General features: G+C 33.4%; 1 protein-coding gene across 1 annotated transcript in view; it reads left to right on the top strand.

Annotated features, from left to right (window-relative positions):
* Positions 1–21183, top strand: part of LOC111054878 (interference hedgehog) — a 215318-nt gene that overhangs the window by 77330 nt on the left and 116805 nt on the right. Inside the window, exon 2 of the mRNA XM_039437305.1 lies at positions 14064–14110. The gene's annotated coding sequence lies outside the window, so the exon portion shown is untranslated. The remainder of the gene's footprint in view (positions 1–14063; positions 14111–21183) is intronic.

Here is a 21183-nt window from a genome sequence, read left to right as displayed (position 1 = left end):
ATGGTCCTCACACTATAAGTATCCGACACGAACAATTTCAATCAAATGCAATTGAAGATGGCGGATAAAATGGCGAAAATATTGTCAAAAACAGGGGTTTTCGCGATTTTCTCGAAAACGGCTCCAACGATTTTGATCAAATTCATACCTGGAATAGTCATTGATAAGCTCTATCAACTGCAACAAGTCCTATATCTGTAAAAATTTCAGGAGCTTTGCCCCATCTATGCAAAGTTTGATTTTAGATTCTCAATTATCAGCCTTATATACAATTTAAACAAAAAATTTCTAGTGGGAAAGAGTGAGCATGAAAATCTCTGCAATTAATGTCCAGTAACATTTCCACCTAGAATTGAAAATAAGCTTGAAATCCGAGAAAATGTGATTATTAAATTGCAAACTGTTGGCAACTGTTGGTTCTATTAAATCATTCACTACGAAGAGATAGCAGACTTCGTGTGTTTCCAGCGTTATTGACCTATCACCAGCTGTCTCATATCTTTGAATAGTAGACTTGAGATGCGCGGGAACACTAGCGTCAGGTTATCAATTTTCATAACGGCAAGGAAAGTTGTGTGAGTGCGCCACACCAGATTTTTCTTTGTGTAATAACATTAATCCTTTCCATTAATCTAATGCTGACAGTTTGTAATGAATCTCATCATAGACTGTACGATAAGTACATACATTCTATACATTACATATTACATTACATTCATACATTACAAACCAATGTATTACATCCTATACTCACTGGTTGTAACTGATAGACGACAATCATTTCATTGTTGATTTCTCCCGTTTGATTCCTGATAATTTCTTGTTCATTTTTGCGACTTTTATCCCAAGATTTTCTTTACAAATTGGACAACTTTTCATAGGCTATAGCAATGGTTTGTTAATTGAGAATTTATATTCAACATTTCAAGTAAATCAGTCCAGTAGTTGAGACGTGATGATGCGTCAAACATGATTCACCTATTCCGTAGGTGTATAAGCCAGTTCTTTCATTTATTATAGTATAGAAAGACTACAATACCACTTCTTTGTCGTTTTTTTACACTCGATTACTGATCATTTCTAGCTGATTTCCGTGACTTTTAACTATTTTTCCAATAAATTGGACAACTTTTCATAGGCTGTTCGTGTTGTTATTCTCTTTGTAGACTACAATAAAACTTCTTCTTGATTTCTCCCTTCAGATCACTGATAATTTCTAGCTGATTTCTGCGACTTTAACTATTTTTCCAATAAATTTGACAACTTTTCATATGTTTTCGACAGTTATTCCTGATAGACTATTACAACACTTCTTCGTTGATTTCTCCCTTTCAATTACTGATCGTTTCTAGCTGATTTCTGCTACTTTTAACTATTTTCCAATAAATGGGACAACTTTTGTCTGTAGACAACAGAGCTACTTCCCGTTCTTATCTGTGTTGTTTGACATTGTAATCGAGTGTGGGAAAGGAAACCCGACGAAAACGGTGGGGAATAAAACAAGAATAATGTGACAACCTTGGCGATAAACATTTTTCAAAAATCTTAGCGGTTGTAGCTACACAGTTTTTAAAACACACGCTGCAGAAGCAAAGCATACACACACAACAAAGTAAGATGTTGTGTGTGGAAAAATAAAGATTTATATTCACAATTTGCATAAAAGGTAGATATATTTTCGGTTTTTAACTTCTTCTAGTCGTTTTGTTGGGGAAATACTGGAGACCGCTGTGAAAAAATGATATACCCGCCTTTTTAGCTGTTGCTGGGCTCAAGTCGAGGCGGCTAACTTGTAAGGAGAGGCAGAAGAACAAAATAAAGAAGATGAAGATCGAGGAGGTGTAGGAGGAGGAAGAGGAGGAGAAGGTGGTGAAGAAGAAGTAAAAGGCCTTCCAGGGATATATAGTATGGTGCCCGGTTTTATAGTACGGTATAGTCAATAAATATAGTATAGTATATAGTATAGTATATAGTATAGTATATAGTATAGTATATAGTATAGTATAGTATAGTATATGTATAGTATATAGTATAGTCAATATTACGGTATAGTCAATAAATTTTAGCAGATTACGTACATGATAGATAACGGAACTTGTATGCATCATAAGAGGCTCCTTGAAGTTGTAGAAACGACTACAGTGTAGCTCGATGACATTTGGATTTTTCGATAAGTTTGTGCCAATAATGTGGTTAATATTAGTTTGTTTTCTTATTAATAGTGTTTTCCTCCACCTACTGTCTAAAGTACTTACTTTACTCCCTGAAACCTAATACTAAAGTGTCACTTTTTCGCTCTCGGTAGTAAAAAACAGAAAAACTCCCTAGGGAGTAATGACTCCATTTAAATAACATTGGGAGCATCTCTATTTTGAAACTTACATTGTAATAGGTTAGAAGGTCTAAGCTCAGATGAGAAAGCATAATAGAGGTGTCTGTCATTGAGTCAAATGAATTCAATACCACAACCAGAAATTTGATTAACTCATGAAATATATGTTTATATGATAATTATTATATTCTTAATATTAGTAGATGATAAAAATTTATACAATTTTTAAAATATTTTATTCTATTCAAAATACCAGCCAACAAATATTTTTGATCTGCAATTCAAATCTGAACCGCGTGATCTGGAGTCAGCCATTTTTGGTAGCTGCTCAGCTGATATAATTGTTACAACTTTTGCCGATAGATAGCGCAATCGGTAGTGCCAATCAGACGACCGGTTTTTAGGTTTTAGATTTAGGTTATGTTGTTAGGAATCATTGTCACCAATACGTAAGTTATTAGAATGATTTTATTTGCAGTTTCTATAAAAAAATGTAGATGGAGGAGAAATGTTGTGTACATCACGAGCGAAAAATACTTTTTCTCCCTCAGGAAAATTGCTGCCCTCGGCTTCGCCTCGGGCTTCAAACTTTTCCCCGCAGGGAAAAAAAGTCGTACTTTTCACTCTAGATATACAAATAACTATTATTTATTAGTTTTAGTGAACCTTACGTTTTTTGCTTCATTTACTGTGGGGTTTTTTAATCTAGGCAAATAGTTACTACTTTTTTACATAGTTACATACTTTCCTATGTTTTAAATCGGATTTGTTTCTGTCTGTATGTATGTATGTTTGCAACGCGATTACGGCCAAACGCGTTGATAGAATTCGATGAGATATGGCAGGAATATTCCTTTTTCAAATGCGCGTCGATGTATACACAAGGTTTTTCGAAATTCTGCATCTTAAGAGTAATATGAAAAGAAAAGGAATTCCTCCATACTCTGATATCACTATATAAATAATCTACTTTGAAGATAGGATCAATCAGACTATATAATTATTCATAATCAATCAGCTGACAAGTGGATTATTCATTGCATGCATTACACAGATGTCTAGCCGTGTCTATTTCTATAAAGTAGGGTTTCAATATTTTTTATGATGCGTGCCCATCAGTATCAATATTCTCACATTTGAAAAACAAATTCAATAGGTGATTGAAAATAAAATTAAAAAATGATTAAATGAACTAAATAATGCTGAAGAAATTATAATATTGTTGATTGAAAAAAAAAAATTTTAAAATAGAAAAATATTTTTATCAGATGGAAAGATTATCACGGAACTGGATTATATGGGATACAAGTTCAAACGTGAACTGAGTTTATTAACATAAGTGAGTTTTTGATCTTGGAGAAATCAAATAACAATTCAATTCAATTCAATTTATTTCCAAAAAACATAATACACGAATAAGAAATACAATATACAACATATTTTGGAATCCCCCTACTAGACTATCCATCTGTGTGTAGGGGGGGAAACAGTTTGTAATTGTAAATAATTATGATTCAACTGTCAATTGTGATTCAACAGGTGACATCAGATACTTTTGTATGAGAAAACTTCGTGAGGTCTACTGTTTACAGAACTACTAGATATTTATTGATTCATACAACAAGTACATCATCAAAAATGATAGGGAGAGAAAAAATGAGGTAACCTTGTGCTATACTTCTCAAGTTTATACTTTGTTAAGTTATCAAAGTATAGTTTTTATTCCAATATTTTTTTCCTTTCCTCTCCATAATATTTTGTTTTGATAAAATTCGTTTCCTAATAATTGGAATAGTATGAAAGATTTATGAGAACCTAGTTTAGATTTGTTTCAGTTGCTATACTAGGCCTACTCTCCAGCAATTTATAGAAAGCTGCAAACTGTGAGCATCAGATTGTGCAGTGTAAATGGAGCCATACGATTGGTAGTTAGTTGACCTATGAAAGTGGAAGTTTGCCATTGGCTGAGACAAGACACGCTGAATGTAGGCGGAGCATTTAAACTGTAGCCATGAAATAATAAATATATTTACTTATTTTGCCTATCGAAACAAGATGAAATTTGGCGATTTTTGTGTGGGTCTGAGATACCTTGTGTTTCGGTTCATGAAACTTTTTTCAATTATTCAATAGACAGTGTATCACACAATAGTACATTTTGAATGAAGTAAGAACTTTGAATCTCAACAATGGATCAACCTACAACCTCAAAGAAAGGAACTAAACGTAATAGATGCACACAAAAAATTTCTACAGAGAATAAAGAGTTTTCTGAACGTGTAAATAGAATGCTTTTCGACAATGATGACTTGAGTAGTGATAGTAGTGAAGTTATAGACGACTCTGATATTGACCCAGACTATGTCTCATCCAATGATGAACAAGAAGAGGAGTACAACAGCAATGAGGATGACACAAGGATGGCAAATGAAGATGGAGCTCCCCAGGAAGAAAGGACAGCAGCAGCTGAGATAGAAGAATTTTCGGGCATTGAAGAGCAAGCTCAGATTGAAGGTGAGCCACCCAATATTCAACAAGAAAATCCAATTCTCCCAGAATATATATTTGGTAGGCTCAGAAAAAAAGAGATGGGACCACCTTATTGCTGGACTACTAAAGACCCACCAGAAAATATTCGTACACCTGCTAGAAATATTATAAGAGCTCTTCCTGGTTTGACTGCATCTGCCAAACAACTAGGTAACACACCTAGAAAATCTGAGGTATGGAATATGCTGTTTGATGATGATATTATGGAAAGCATTGTCAGGCATACCAATGTCAAACTTAGGTCTGTCAGAGATAAATTAGGGTCTAATACAAACAAGTCAAACTACAGAGATACAGATAGAATTGAAATTGCAGCATACATTGGTTTACAGCTTCTGGCCAGTATTTTGAAGGCAACAAGGGAAAGTATGAAATCAATGTTTTCAAAAGATGTCACCAACCGACCATACTTTAGAGCAACCATGTCAGAGAAGCGCTTTGAAATATTGACTTGTTGTTTAAGATTTGATGATGTCAATACTCGTGAACAGAGAAAAGTAGTTGATAAAGCAGCAGCAGTATTGGAAATTTTCAACAAATTCATTTCAAACTCCCAAAAAGCATATTGCCCGACAGATACAGTTACAATAGATGAGATGCTTGTACCATTTCGTGGACGTTGCAGCTTCAAGGTTTACATGCCCAAAAAACCACACAAATATGGCATAAAAATCCAATGCCTATGTGATGCAAAAACTTCGTACCTCTTCAACTCATACATTTACACTGGAAAAGGGTCAGATGGCATTGGGCTATCGGAGAATGAGTTGCAACTTCAGAAACCAACACAGACTGTGATCCGTCTTTGCAAGCCAATTTTTGGGACAAACAGAAATGTCACAACTGACAATTTTTTCTCATCAATCGAGACAGCTGATGTTTTGTGCAGAAATAAATTGACATTTGTAGGGACACTGCGAAAAGATAAACTTATCATCCCTAAAGAATTTCTCGCTGATAAAAAACGACAAGAGGGAACATCATATCATGCATACAACAATCAGTTCACACTGTTGTCCTATGCTCCACATCCAAACAAAGCTGTGATTCTCCTTTCCACCATGCACCGTAGAGGACACATTGATGAAGAGAAAAGAAGCCGGAAATAATTTGTTTCTACAATGAGACAAAATGTGGAGTAGACCTCCTGGATATGAAATGCTCAATATATTCATCAGGTAGAAGAACTCGTCGTTGGCCTCATGCTATTTTCTGTCGAATTCTAAATATATGCTCAGTGAATGCATACATTCTCTACTTATGCTACTTGGAATCACCGATGGTTTCACGATTTGAATTCATCAAAGAGCTGTCTAAGGAACTTATTGAACTTCACTTGAAACGGCGGCTTGAAACTCCAAACCTTCCTCAAGATATCCAGAAGGAAATAAGAAGAGCTCTTGGTCTTGAAGTGGTTTTGAGGCAACCTGTTGTGCAACAGGCAGAAGATGTACCAGATGACAAACTTCAAAAGAGGAAAAATTGCAGCAAATGTCCCTGGCAGAAGTACAGAAAGACACAATACCAGTGCATTAAGTGCAACCAAGCTATTTGTTTAGAATGTTCAAGAAAAGTCTGCACTGACTGTGCAAAATTTGTGAGAGAATGAATTATTTTCCGTTTATGTATGAACAATTCTACTATAATCATTCATTTACAATATTATCTAACATTTTTTTCAATATTATTTCTATTTACATCATTTAATATTTTCTATTATTCAAAATCATTCTATTTTATTCAATACATGTTACATTCATGATAATTTCAAATTCCAAATAAATTTTTATTACCTATATTCTATCCATTGTTTTACATACAAATCATTTTCTACATCCTCTACCTGTGAGGTAGGATCTCCTTGCCAAAGAAAGTCATGTCAATTATGTACTAAATACTAAACTATGACTAAAATGTACTATCAAGTGATTTGAAATGAAATATATAAAGAAATTACTTACTGGGTCTCTGATACCTTGTGTTTCGCTTAGCGTAAGTATCAAACATGTTTCGTGCAAAGTGTTAATTTAGTGTGTGATTTCAAGTTTATCTTATACTGAGTGATATCATAGAGACAAGATACAGTCAAATATTCATTATTGTCTCCAGTGTAATTATTCACTTGTTTTGAATGATTTGTGAACCTTCAAACAACCAATTTCAAAAATCAAATTAGATGAGAAAATCTGTTCATGTGATAATTACATATCAATTATAATAATACTGAGGGTGATGCCCACATAAGCTCTTAGGCTTGTGCGTGAGTAATGAGTGAGAGGGATGATGATGAGAGATGACGACTACCTAATGTTTAGGTAGTCGGGACCGACGAATTATCGTCTCCTCCGAAAGACGGGGTGGCCGTATCTATGTGATTGTGCTGTGGTCAAAAACTTTTGCTCCGGTTGAGATTCAAACTCGGGTTCTCTTGATTATTAGAACCAGTATAATTGATATTACATATATTTTAGAGAAGTCTGTTAACTTTTAATCCTGATTAAATGTAACGAGAGACAATCAGAGAAGCTTTCTTCTCAGAAAAACCTTCTGTGATTGGTTATCGTGATTTTAATCATGATTAAAATTTAACAGGCTTCTGTGCAAACAGGCATCGTTGCACATAAGTCTGTTAACTTTTAATCCTGATTAAATGTCACGAGAGTCTATCAGAGAAGCCTTCTTCTCAGAAAAAAATTTTTCTGATTTGTTATCGTGAATTTAATCATGATTAAAATTTAACAGGCTTCTGTGCAACCAGGCATTGTTGCACAAAAGTCGTTTAATTTTTAGTCCTGATTAAATGTAACGAGACACAATCGGTGAAGCCTTCTTATCAGCAAAACCTCCTTCTTTGATTTGTTATCGTGAATTAAATCACGGCTAAAATTTAACAGACTTCTGTGCAACCGGGCCAGGGTATTGTTAATTATAAAAAATCGATTACTGATTACCAAAACAAGATAAACGATCGACTAAAAAAGAAACAGACCAGTCTGTGTTAAAAATGTCATTGTATGCTCATTACAAACAAGATATAGATTACAGCAAAGTCGACTATCGAAACAAGATAAACGAACACAGAAAAAGTAGCAGATCAGTGGGTGATCGATTTCGATACACTATCGAAAAACAAAATGGAATGTGGTCCTAAAACGGAAGGTTGGCGAGCTTCAGATACCAATCGCATATTATAACCTGCCCACGATAAAATCCCAAATATCGTTCAAAAGAGATCGATAAGAGTTGTTTGAAAAGGAGAGGTGGTGTGGGAAGGGCAAGGAGTGGAAGTGGGATGAAAAAATTGAATAAATAACGATTAGATGGAACTAGCCTTCTCATTAGTGTATTCAAATTTATGCGAAAAAAGTGTGTAGTCCAGTCAGGACTCGTGCTGTAAGTTGACTGCTTCAAATAATTGTCAATAAAAACTCGATTATTTGATGCCACGTTCCCTTTTAATCGAAATTCGTGCTCTTCTTCTTCTCTTTCTTCTTTTTCTTCTACTGCCTCTTCCTCTTCTACTTCTTCTTTTTCTTCATTATCATCATCTTACACTTCTTTTTCTTCTTCTTCTTCTTCTTCTTCTTCTTCTTCCTCTTCCTCTTCCTCTTCTTCTTCTTCTTCTCTTCTTCTTCTTCTTCTTCTTCTTCTTCTTCTTCTTCTTTTTCTTTTTCTTCTTCTTCTTCCTCTTCCTCTTCTTATTCCCCTTCTTATTCTTTCTCTTTTTCTTCTTCTTCTTCATCTTCTTATTCTTCTTCTTCTTCTTCTTCTTCTTCTTCTTCTTCTTCTTCTTCTTCTTCTTCTTCTTCTTCTTCTTCTTCTTCTTCTCCTCCTCTTTTCTTGCTCGGCTTCTCCTTCCTCTATTACCATCTTTCGATGATTGAATAGAATTCAATCAATGTCCGCTAATTTTTTTACTTTGAAACTGGACCTCATCACCAAAATAAATCACTAAGAAATGGGATAATATAAGAGTAGCTTTTATTCTCGGCATAGTGAGACGGCTTGTCTCCGTTTAATCAATAACCAATCGATCTCTTTCATCGGCTTCAGTCATCGTAAAATCCTTTGGACAAAGGAGTAAGAGGAGATGGGAAAAGGATAATGTAGTGTAGGAGTGAGAAAAGTAAAAAAAGGAAAGAAGAGAGAGTGTTAAGAGAAGAGAGGAGTGGGGGAACTCAGGTTGTTGTGATTGTCGTAATTATTTTATAATAATTATTATAAAATATATTATTATTATAAGATAATTATTATTATAATCATCATTATTATTATTTAATATTATTAAACGAAAATCCAAATTAATTGCAATATCTCAGTAATTTACATTTCTAAAGAGACTAAATTAATGTGAACATTTTAAATGTGAATTAATGTCTTTTAAAAATGTCTCTTTAAAAATGTAAATTACTGAGATATTGCAATTAATTTGGATTTTCGTTTAATAATATTAAATAATAATAATAATGATGATTATAATAATAATAATTATCTTATAATAATTATTATTAATGTATCTTTCTTGATTTGAAGCATAGAGATGCAGGAGTTTGTGTTCTACACCTATTGGATTACTATGATTTCAAAGACTTGATTTAGCCTATTTGCAGTTTTGTAAACCTAGTCTGTTACGGTCTTTGGTTCAATTCACATTCCATTTGGAACTTCCTTCTTGAAGCACTTTTTTCAATGAAATACAAAAATCGAGCACTCGTTTGCTATTGAAGGACCGATTCCATCCAACTACTTTTAGAAATTTCTCCATTTATTCAGACAAATATTTCAGTATCTTTTAGAAACATATCTTCCAGTATCTTCTGGAAACACACCTTTTAGAAAATCACTTCTTTCCGGTTGCGTCATTCATCAGCAATATGGTCAAAAATAATCCAGAAATGAAGTGTCTCTGGGAAATTGACTGTCAATTTTGATTTACAGCACTTTGAAATGTACTGTTCTCAATCCTTGATATTATTAAGGCTGCGCAAAGGCTAAAAATAAACTTTCTACTGGTGATATTTTTCAAGGTTTTTCGTTTTGTATATCATCAAGCTATCAAATTGAAAAAGTTTTCACAGGAAAAAATTTTTTTCCGATCATTACTTTTTGAGATATGAGCGACTGAAGTTTGAATTTTAGGGACAGAACATTTCAAATTCGGTAAGATATAAATTCATAAAATCTAGAGGATGGATTCTTCATGGTATTGTTGATCTAGTAAAAAAAAATTTCTGAAAATATCAATTTTTGAAAAAGTTATCCAATTTACCAAAAATAACTCAACTAAAAGTTATTTTTGGTTAATATTATTAAACGAAAATCCAAATTAATTGCAATATCTCAGTAATTTACATTTCTAAAGAGACTAAATTAATGTGAACATTTTAAATGTGAATTAATGTCTTTTAAAAATGTCTCTTTAAAAATGTAAATTACTGAGATATTGCAATTAATTTGGATTTTTGTTTAATAATATTAAATAATAATAATAATGATGATTATAATAATAATAATTATCTTATAATAATTATTATTAATGTATCTTTCTTGATTTCAAGCATAGAGATGCAGGAGTTTGTGTTCTACACCTATTGGATTACTATGATTTCAAAGACTTGATTTAGCCTATTTGCAGTTTTGTAAACCTAGTCTGTTACGGTCTTTGGTTCAATTCACATTCCATTTGGAACTTCCTTCTTGAAGCACTTTTTTCAATGAAATACAAAAATCGAGCACTCGTTTGCTATTGAAGGACCGATTCCATCCAACTACTTTTAGAAATTTCTCCATTTATTCAGACAAATATTTCAGTATCTTTAGAAACATATCTTCCAGTATCTTCTGGAAACACACCTTTTAGAAAATCACTTCTTTCCGGTTGCGTCATTCATCAGCAATATGGTAAAAAATAATCCAGAAATGAAGTGTCTCTGGGGAAATTGACTGTCAATTTTGATTTACAGCACTTTGAAATGTACTGTTCTCAATCCTTGATATTAAGGCTGCGCAAAGGCTAAAAATAAACTTTCTACTGGTGATATTTTTCAAGGTTTTTCGTTTTGTATATCATCAAGCTATCAAATTGAAAAAGTTTTCACAGGAAAAAATTTTTTTCCGATCATTACTTTTTGAGATATGAGCGACTGAAGTTTGAATTTTAGGGACAGAACATTTCAAATTCGGTAAGATATAAATTCATAAAATCTAGAGGATGGATTCTTCATGGTATTGTTGATCTAGTAAAAAAAAATTTCTGAAAATATCAATTTTTGAAAAAGTTATCCAATTTACCAAAAATAACTCAACTAAAAGTTATTTTTGGTTACTTTTAGTAAATTGAAGAACTATCTTAAAAATTGATGTTTTCAGAATTATTTTGTTTTACTAGATCAACAATACCATAAAGAATCTATCCTATAAATCTCATGGATTTATCTCTTACCGAAATTGAAATGTTCTGTCCCAAAAATTAAAAATTCAGGCGCTCATATCTCAAAAAGTATTGATCAGAAAAAAATATTTTCCTGAGAAAACTTTTTCATTTTAATAGCTTGATAATATACAAATCGAAAAACTTTGAAAAATATCACCAGTAGAAAGTGTTTCCCCGAGAAAACTTTTTCATTTAAATAGCTTGATGATATACAAATCGAAAAATATCACGAGTAGAAAGTTCATTTTTAGCCTTTGCACAGCCTTAAACCACTAACTTAGTTCATCCCGGAATCACCTCCAGGTGGCGAAAATCACCCCTTTCCGACAGTTTCATTCATAAGTAGCCTAATATGGTAAGAAATAATCCAAAAAATAAAGTGTCTCTGGTGAAATTGCCTGTCAATTTTGATTCACATCACTTTGAAACATACTTTTCTCGATCCTTGATGTTAAAACACTCCTGGATTCATCCCAATTTTTTCCAGAATCCCATACACCTCCAGGTGTCGAAAATCGCTTCTTTCCGGCAGTGTCATTCATCAGTAATATGGTACAAAATAATCCATAAATGAAGTGTCTCTGGGGAAATTGACTGTCAATTTTGATTTACAGCACTCTGAAATGTATTGTTTATTTTTTTTTATTTATTTATTTGTGGACAGAATCACAAATCATATAAATATGATTAGGAAGGAACAACAGGCTTGGCCCAAATCTATTCCATTCCCAAATTTTGATAAATTAATAAAATGTCAAAAAAATAGGTTATGTTTCTTCTGTAAAACGTTCAAGTTCAATTTTCGTCCAAAAATATATATAAGCTAAACATTTTGAATTTAGAGAAATTAAAACACCAAACTATATTTAAATGTAACACTTAATTATCACTTAATATTGAATTAATAAAGTTATTTTATAAAATTTTGAACCCAAAAATACACACAACTTCTCTCACTAAGCACAGCTGTTGTTCTCACTCCTTGATATAAAAACACTCCTCGATTCATCCCAATTTTTTCCAGAATCACATACACCTCCAGGTGTCGAAAATCGCTCCTTTCCGGCATTCTTACCAGCATTTATCAATAATATGGTAGAAAATATTCCATAAAATGAAGTGTCTCTGATAAAATCCACTGTCAATTTTAATTTACTGCACTTTGAAAGATACTGTTCTCAATCCTTGATATTAAAACACTCCTCGATTTATCCCAATTTTTTCCAGATGTCGAAAATCGCTTCTTTCCGGCATTCTTACCAGCATTTATCAATAATATGGTAGAAAATAATCCAGAAAATGAAGTGTCTCTGGTGAAATTCACTGTCACTATTGATTTATTGCAGTTTTTTCAATGAAATATCGATCCTTGATAATAAAACACTCTTCGATTCATCCCAATATTCTCCTAAAATCACACCTCCAGGTGACGAAAATCACCTCTTTCCGGTGCTTACAGCTCTCATAATTCCAGCGCCGAACAACAATGAAACTAGCTGTTATCGATCGGAAACAATAATCATCGGGTTTTGGGGAATGTCCGCCACAAGATTTGTTGCGTTTCGGGATAAATTGGGCGTGGCATTCCTACCCAACCCCTAGAACGTCTCCAATGTAGGTGAGAAAAATAACAATCCTATTATAAAGTATTTTTTCGAGTTTCCAGACTTGGATGTAGGCGTCAATAATTATCACCTAAAAATCAGTTTGAATTGTCAGCGTTAGTTTAATGGGAAACATTTATGTTTTATACAAGGAATGCTGACAGTTTGCTGTGAATCTCCGCTACTAATTTAACACCCTGTGTGTCCCTGGTTTTTTTTCTAGATTATTACTTTTTGTTCCTGGGAAAATCTGGAATAATTCAAGTAGGGTAGAGTTCACACTATGGTATAATTCACTTGAAAAGGTCAGCATGAGTTAAATGAGAAATGTAGGTGGTATTCACATTGAATGTTAGTAGTTTGGAATAAGCCTCACTATTATAATGTAGTTCAAAATAATAGAGAGATGTGTTTCATGAATAAATATTAAATAATCGAGTAATTTATGTTCCAAAATTTTGTAAATTATAATATTGGTTCCATGTTCTTCAATCAGAATCGTACTCTACAATATTAAATTTATTTATCCATTCATACTCAAACAACAGGTAAATTGAGTAAAAACTACAGGTATTTGCCCTGAAGTGCTTTAAACCCTTATTTAATCCAAACATAATGTTAATAACTGAATCCTTATAGATTCTATTAGATTGAACGGAACTTGACAAACACATATGTTCATCATGTGTATGATAAGTCATGTTCAATCTAATAGAATCTATAATGATTAAGCTATTAACATTTTGTTATTAACTTTGGTGTAAATGCAGCTTAAAAGGTCAAGTCAGTGTTTCAAATCACATATTTACTCCTATTCCTCTCGTGCTTTGATCATATTCATTTTTCATACACTAGTCTTAGTCATTTCAATGTTCAAATTCGGTAATAATTTCAACAAAATATGGAATTTTCGGATCAGTTGAATGGATAATTATTATTATTTTTCGGAAGTTTTTGAGTATACAAGTAGTTGTGTTTCCAATGCAGCAAGTTTTCACATGTCATTGATCTGTTTGTTATGAAAAGTTACAACCTTGCCGCACGGAGTATCAGATAAAGTATTACAGGCAAAACTTCTTGTGTACAGACTTTGAGAAAACACAGTAAAAATTAATATAAATTCTGATAATTTTTCTTTTTGCAGATGGGACATGTGGTGAGGAACCCTGATATTGCCTCGTTTTGAAATAGGTGAGTAATATTACTATTTGTATTATATTTTTTCATTTGTTAGAATTATAGTAACTTTTTTGAAATTAATAAAATAATAGATTGAAAATACAAATTATAACAACTAGTTTCAGTGATCCACACCATCTTCAGGTTTTGAAAAGTAAATTTAAAATAAACGTTTTACTAATATTTTCATATAACTTTTTTCAATATGCATTTTATATTTTTCTCTAACATCGATCAGTTCCCCAGGCTCTGTCTAGAACAATATTATGGAATAACGGATCTATGATTATTTCATATAGATTATATGATTAGATACAGATTATCATATATCATATTATAGCTTGGTTATTCTATGGCAAGATTATCATCTACATTTTAACTTTCCTTGCCCTATTACCATAGGTAAGGAAAGTAATGCGTTCAAAAAAAAATTATGGTACCCCAATTTCCAAATTTCTATACGTTTCAAGGTCCCCTGAGTCCAAAAAAGTGGTTTTTAAATATTGGTGTGTGTGTGTGTGTGTGGTGTGTGTGTGTGTGTGTGTGTGTGTGTGTGTGTGTGTGTGTTTATGTATGAGTGTATGTGCGTCTGTGTACACGATATCTCATCTCCCAATTAACGGAATGTCTTGAAATTTGGAACTTAAGGTCCTCACACTATAAGGATCCGACACGAACAATTTCGATCAAATGCAATTCAAGATGGCGGCGAAAATGTTGTCAAAAACAGGGTTTTTAGCGATTTTCTCGAAAACGGCTCCAACGATTTCGATCGAATTCTTACCTAGAATAGTAATTGGTAAGCTCTATCAATTGCCACAAGTCCCATATCTGTAAAAATTTCAGGAGCACCGCCCCATCTATGCAAAGTTTGATTTTAGATTCCCAATTATCAGGCTATAGATACAATTTAAACCAAAAAATTCAAGTGGAAAAGATTGAGCATGAAAATCTCTACAATTAATGCTCTGTAAAATATTCACCTAAAATTGAAAATAACCTTAAAATTCGAGAAAATGTGATTATTAAATTGCAAGTTGTTGGCAACTGTTGGTTCCATTAAATCATTCACTACGAAGAGATAGCAGACCTCCTGTGTTTCCAGCGTTATCGACCTATTACCAGCTATCTCATATCTTTGAATAGTAGACTTGGGATGCGCGAGAACACTAGCGTCAGGTGATCAATTTTCATAACGGCAAGGAAAGTTGTGTGAGTGCGCCACACCAGATTTTTAAATTGGTCTTCTGTGATTTGGTTCACGTGAAGTTAATCAGGACTAGAATTTAACCGGCTTTTGTGCAACTGGGCTTTCGTGAGGGAAATTTTTGCATTCCTCTGGGAATTTACTGTGATTAGATAGATCATTTCTGTATGAATGTTATTATAATTTCTTCTTTCGTAATAAATTTTTCATGCTTGTGTACTCCAGAGTGAAGCTCGGACCCCGATATTATAGATTATATGATTAGATATAGATTATCATATTATAGCTTGGTTATTCTATTGCAAGACTATCATCTACATTTCTCCCCTTTCCTCTAAGTCTACTTCTCTTTCTCATTACCTCTTTTCTTCTGCTTCTAGTTTTCTACATTCCTTCTCCCTTCTTCTTCTTCACGTTTTATAGCATTCCTTTCCTTTTCTATTCCTTTCTACATATTCATTCTTCGATCTCTGTGAGAAATCATATGAGTACACTCACCTAACTACTCCTTATCACTTATCACTATTCTTATCGCTTCTGTTACCATAATGGTAACACGGGCGTTTAAGGGTTAAGCTCCACTTTTACAATCATACTTCACACTTTTCAAAGGTGTACAGCATTCGCAAATGTATCTGTGATAAAATACAATTGGAAAAGAGAATAAAAATGAAAAAGAAACAGTAGTATACTTGTGGTAATCTCTTGTAAACCACAACTTAAATCGGTATTGTACGTGACCGTTGAGTTTCTTTCTCACTCTAACTCTTTATCACACACTCTCTTTCTATCTCTGTATCTTTATGTTTCTATCTCTCTCTTTCTCCACTCTACTTTGTGAGTTCGTTTCTTTCTTTCTCTTTCTCCACTTTACTTTGTGTGTTCGTTTCTTTCTCTCTCTTTCTCCACTTTACTTTGCGAGTTCGTTTCTTACAATATTTTTCTCTTTTCAAGCATTTTTCTCTCTCTTCCCTTTCAATTTCTAAACTTGGCACGTAGAAGTATTGTTGAAAGAAATGTTCTAAGTGCCAAAGCTGAAGCAAAAAGGTTTCTTGAACATTTGAAACAAAGGTAGTATACTAACCGATAACAAGATGACAACATGGCAATTGGGTCTGAGCCTTTTTTATTTTCAATTTAGCGATGTTCTGAGTTTTTACTGTAATTGTTGGGTTGTTGTAGAGTTCGAGACAAGTTTAGTTTTTCAGAATATTCAATCATTTTCGTTTAAAAATGAATCCCTCTCTGTTATACAGATGTTTGAGAATATTTTCTTTGAAGAAGTTGAAAAAATCTGGTGTGGCGCACTCACACAACTTTCCTTGCCGTTATGAAAATTGATCACCTGACGCTAGTGTTCCGCGCATCTCAAGTCTACTATTCAAAGATTTGAGCCAGCTGGTGACAGGGCAATAACGCTGAAAACAAACATGAGGTTTGCTATCTCTTCATAGTGAATGATTTAATAGAATCAACCATAATTTGCAATTGAATAATCACATTTTCTCGAATTTAAAGCTTATTTTCAATTTTAGGTGAAAATGTTACTGAACATTAATTGTAGAGATTTTCATGCTCAATCTACTCCACTTGATTTTTTTTTGTTTCAATTGTGTCTGAAGCCTGATAATTGGGAATCTATCTGCATTGATGGGGCGGAGCTCCTGAAATTTTTACAGATATGGGACTTGTGGCAGTTGATAGAGCTTATCGATGACTATTTTAGGTATGAATTTGATCAAAATCGTTGGAGCCGTTTCCGAGAAAATCACGAAAAACCCTGTTTTTGACAACATTTTCGCCATTTTAGCCGCCATCTTGAATTGCATTTGATCGAAATTGTTCGTATCGGATCCTTATAGTGAAAGGACCTTAAGTTCCAAATTTCAAGTTATTCCGTTAATTGGGAGATGATATATCGTGTACACAGACGCACATACACTCATACACACACACACACACACACACACACACACACACACACACACACACACACACACACACACACACACACACAGACCAATACCCAAAAACCAGTTTTTTGGACTCAGGGGACCTTGAAACGTATAGAAATTTAGAAATTGAGGTACCTTAATTTTTTTCGGAAAGCAATACTTTTCTCACCTATGGTAATAGGGCAAGGAAAGTAAATATAGATGCCAACATAAAAACTTGAAATTTTGTTCCTGAATAAATGCAGTTCAATATTTCTATTCATTTATTCATTTATTTGTATTATCAGTGCTGATTCACCATTCAATCAGGATTTCATTGAAGAGAATCAAAATTACCTCAATTATTTAATCAAAATTCAATTTAAAGTCTTTTCACTTTTAATTTCAAATCCCTTTGTTCGAGCAGCTAAGTGAAAGCTCTTTCCATGAACATTGACTAAGGTGTGACCATTCTCACATTATCCCTACCCAGCACACATCCATTAAAGGTCTTTTACACAAAATTTACACCGACGGCCAGTGAAGAAGGGTGTGGTCATATGGTACACTATTAGAGCACCTCGCCACAGAAACATGGCGTATCGATAAAACGAACTGACAATATTTATATGACTGAGTTTCAAAAGAATTTCTGAACATGATCGTATAGACAGATTTGCAAGTACACATGAGCTGGGTTGACTTTGAGCTGTCATAGATAGCCTACTTTCTATAGGATCTAGGTAGGAACATGCTTCTATAGGTTCATGGTTCATCTAGAAATCTTAAGAAATATAGAACTAGATATAGGTTCTATATGAACGTAACTAAGAGACCAGATATTATAGTGAGGTGCACGTTGTAATGGCAGTACAGAGTCGAACCTCTGTATAACGAAGTCGATTATCCCGAGAAAAAATTCGCTGCAGAGAGGTATTCGTTATTGAGAGGTTCCTGTCAAGAAAACTGCCACGATCCTATGGATCTTATAATATCGTATCACGGCGGTAAATAAATGAATATGGTACATAGAACATATATATCATCGCGAACGTAGGTAGGGTACCTATTAGGTCAATATTAATATGGAAATTTGAAAATTCATGCAGTTCAGAATAAAAAAAAACATTTTTTTTGAATATTTATAAAATGTAATAAGTAAGTGAACTCACCAATTTATTTTCAGAAAGCTTGATTTACTATTAGTAGAGTTTACTCAAAGTACATAGTCTATAGCAATATTTTTCAACTCTTTACACTACTATTAGATGGAACGCAAAATACGGTTATTTTGTCAATAACTTCACTATAAATACTATAATAATTCAACTTTCCTATTTTTTTAATGTTTTATATTTGAAAAAGTGAGTAAATTTCGGCTGAATTTTGCATTTGAATAAAAAAATCATGTTTGATAAACGACTCACATCTATTGAAACAGTCAGACATATCTGGTACACTATTTTTCAGTTTTAATCCTAGCCTGATAATTTTGAAAGCCTCTAGAACTTCTTGATCTGATGGATTCTTCTCCTCAGGCTCCGTCACAGCTATCATCATCATAGTCAGTTTAAAGAATTGAAATGTGTGACAAAAGCAAGAACGGGGAAGTCCAGTCGTTCACCTGCCTGGTCTACAATAATGACAAGTTCTTGGAATTCAATTTCCAGTAACTTGCATTCAATTTCCGACTTGTGTTTCACCCTCTATTGACTGTCTACCACCCTTCTACCCACTATCTTCTTCCTACCTGAATTGCCATTATTTTTAGTCAGTTGACCTTTCTGCTGTAACTAAACAATTCCTTGAAAATAACCGTCTGCTTCCTATATACACACTACACTTTGTATGTTGAAGTCAAGAGAATACTTTGTTGTTGAGAGGTCCGAAATACGTTAAATACAGGTAAATAAGCAGCGAACACTCAAAAATGTCATGGGACCAGATGAAAATTCGTTGTGTAGAGGATTTCGTTAAGTGGAGGTTCGTTATAGAGAGGTTCGACTGTATTTGATTGGCATTGGTGTTGCTATCCTTGTCTATCATCCTTGTATCATCTTTCTATCTTCTTTCTATAGTGAGGTCCACGTTATAATGGCAGTATTTGATTAAAATTGGTGTTGCTATCTTTGTCTATCATCCTTGTATCATCTTCCTAGTGAGATCTACGTTTTAATAGCAGTATATGTCAACATTGGTGTTGCTATCTTTGTCTATCATCCTTGTATCATCTTCGTATCATCTTTGTATCATCCTTGTATCATCTTCGTATCATCCTTGTATCATCTTTCATAGTGAGGTCCACGTTATAATGGCAGTATTTGATTAAAATTGGTGTTGCTATCTTTGTCTATCATCCTTGTATCATTTTCGTATCATCTTCCACACATAGAGAGATCTACGTTTTAATAGCAGTATATGTCTAACATTGGTGTTGCTCTCCTTGTCTATCATTCGACAAAGCAGATAGCGTTATCCTTTTCTTGCTCCGTAACGTTGCCTGATCGTTTTTTAACAATTGAATGAAAAAGACTAAGAAATTGTCAAAAAACCACAGATTTATTGATACTTAGAAAGACCTGTTCCGGTTATTACACCATAATTGTCAATCTCTGATAAACAATCTCTGTTTATCAGAGATTGACAATGGTGTAATAACCGAAACATGTCTTTCTAAGTATCAATAAATCAGTGTTTTTTTTTGACAATCTCTAAAATTATCAGAGATTGACAATGGTGTAATAACCGAAACATGTCTTTCTAAGTATCAATAAATCAGTGGTTTTTTGACAATTTCTTAGTCTTTTTCATTCAATATGAATAATTACCACAATATCAAACTTCACAACTACACAAAAAGTTTTTAACAATATAGTAATGTAAATAATGAGCTTATTTTCCATCAGATATTCCAGTTTCAGCTATATTTTTCATAGGTCAGTGACAACAAGACAGAGAATCGGCAACGTTGTTCTACTATCTTTCTCTACTGCCATTATAACGTGGACCTCACTATAGATTAGTCCATGTTGACTATGGGAAGACTCGCTTCTCAGTGTCAGTACTCCTCATAGTTATCATCAATGCTTTACATTTAACTAATACTGACAGTTTTAAGTGAATGTCACTGTATTGCTGAATGGTGTTGAAGATTAGACCTTTATGTCGTAAAGTTGGGTGTTTATTTGTAGGCATTCATATAAAGTTCAAGTTTATCATAGACATAATCCAATATTATGAAAGGTTATGGGAAGTGGCTGTGTATGTAGAGGTACAGATACAGTTAGATACAGTTTGGTATCTAATTCTGTGAAATACGTTACTAGAGGAAGGTGTCTAGGTTGGTCGGGTGACCGTTTGTTGTCTAGCCTCACTATATATTACACTAACTATTACAGCATGAAAATTATGATACTGTATTGTATTATCTTTGCTAACATTATGCCCCGGCTGCACAAAAGCCTGTTGAATTTTAATCATTATTAAATTCCACGAGAACTAATCAGAGAAGGGTTTTCTGAAAATAATTGGTTCTTATGGCATTTAATCGGGATCAAAAGTTAACAGACTTGCGCATACGGGTGTATGCCTATTGTTTTCTAGTCACGTGATTTCCAAAACTCATCCAAACTTACACAGACTGAGGAACATATTTTATGGACGATTCTCAAAACGAACTAAACCTTGTTCATCTTTTGTTTCCTTGCAGAAATTTGGCAAATAGAATATTTTATTCTGAAGGTTTATTCAGTTCTAAGAGCAGCGCAAAAGCCTGTTAGAATTTAATCTTGGTTAAATTCCAGGAGAGCCAATCAGAGAAGATTTTTCTGAGAAGACTGCTTCTCTGATTGGTTCTCGTGGCGTTTAATCGGGATCAAATGTTGAGAGACTTTGTGCAACAGGGTGCAAGTCTCTACTTCAAATAAATTCAGATTCCATTTATT

The sequence above is a fragment of the Nilaparvata lugens genome, chromosome 11 (genome assembly GCF_014356525.2).
Source record: "Nilaparvata lugens isolate BPH chromosome 11, ASM1435652v1, whole genome shotgun sequence".
In the NCBI taxonomy this organism is placed as follows: domain Eukaryota; kingdom Metazoa; phylum Arthropoda; class Insecta; order Hemiptera; family Delphacidae; genus Nilaparvata; species Nilaparvata lugens.
This window is presented reverse-complemented; position numbering and strand designations above follow the sequence as displayed.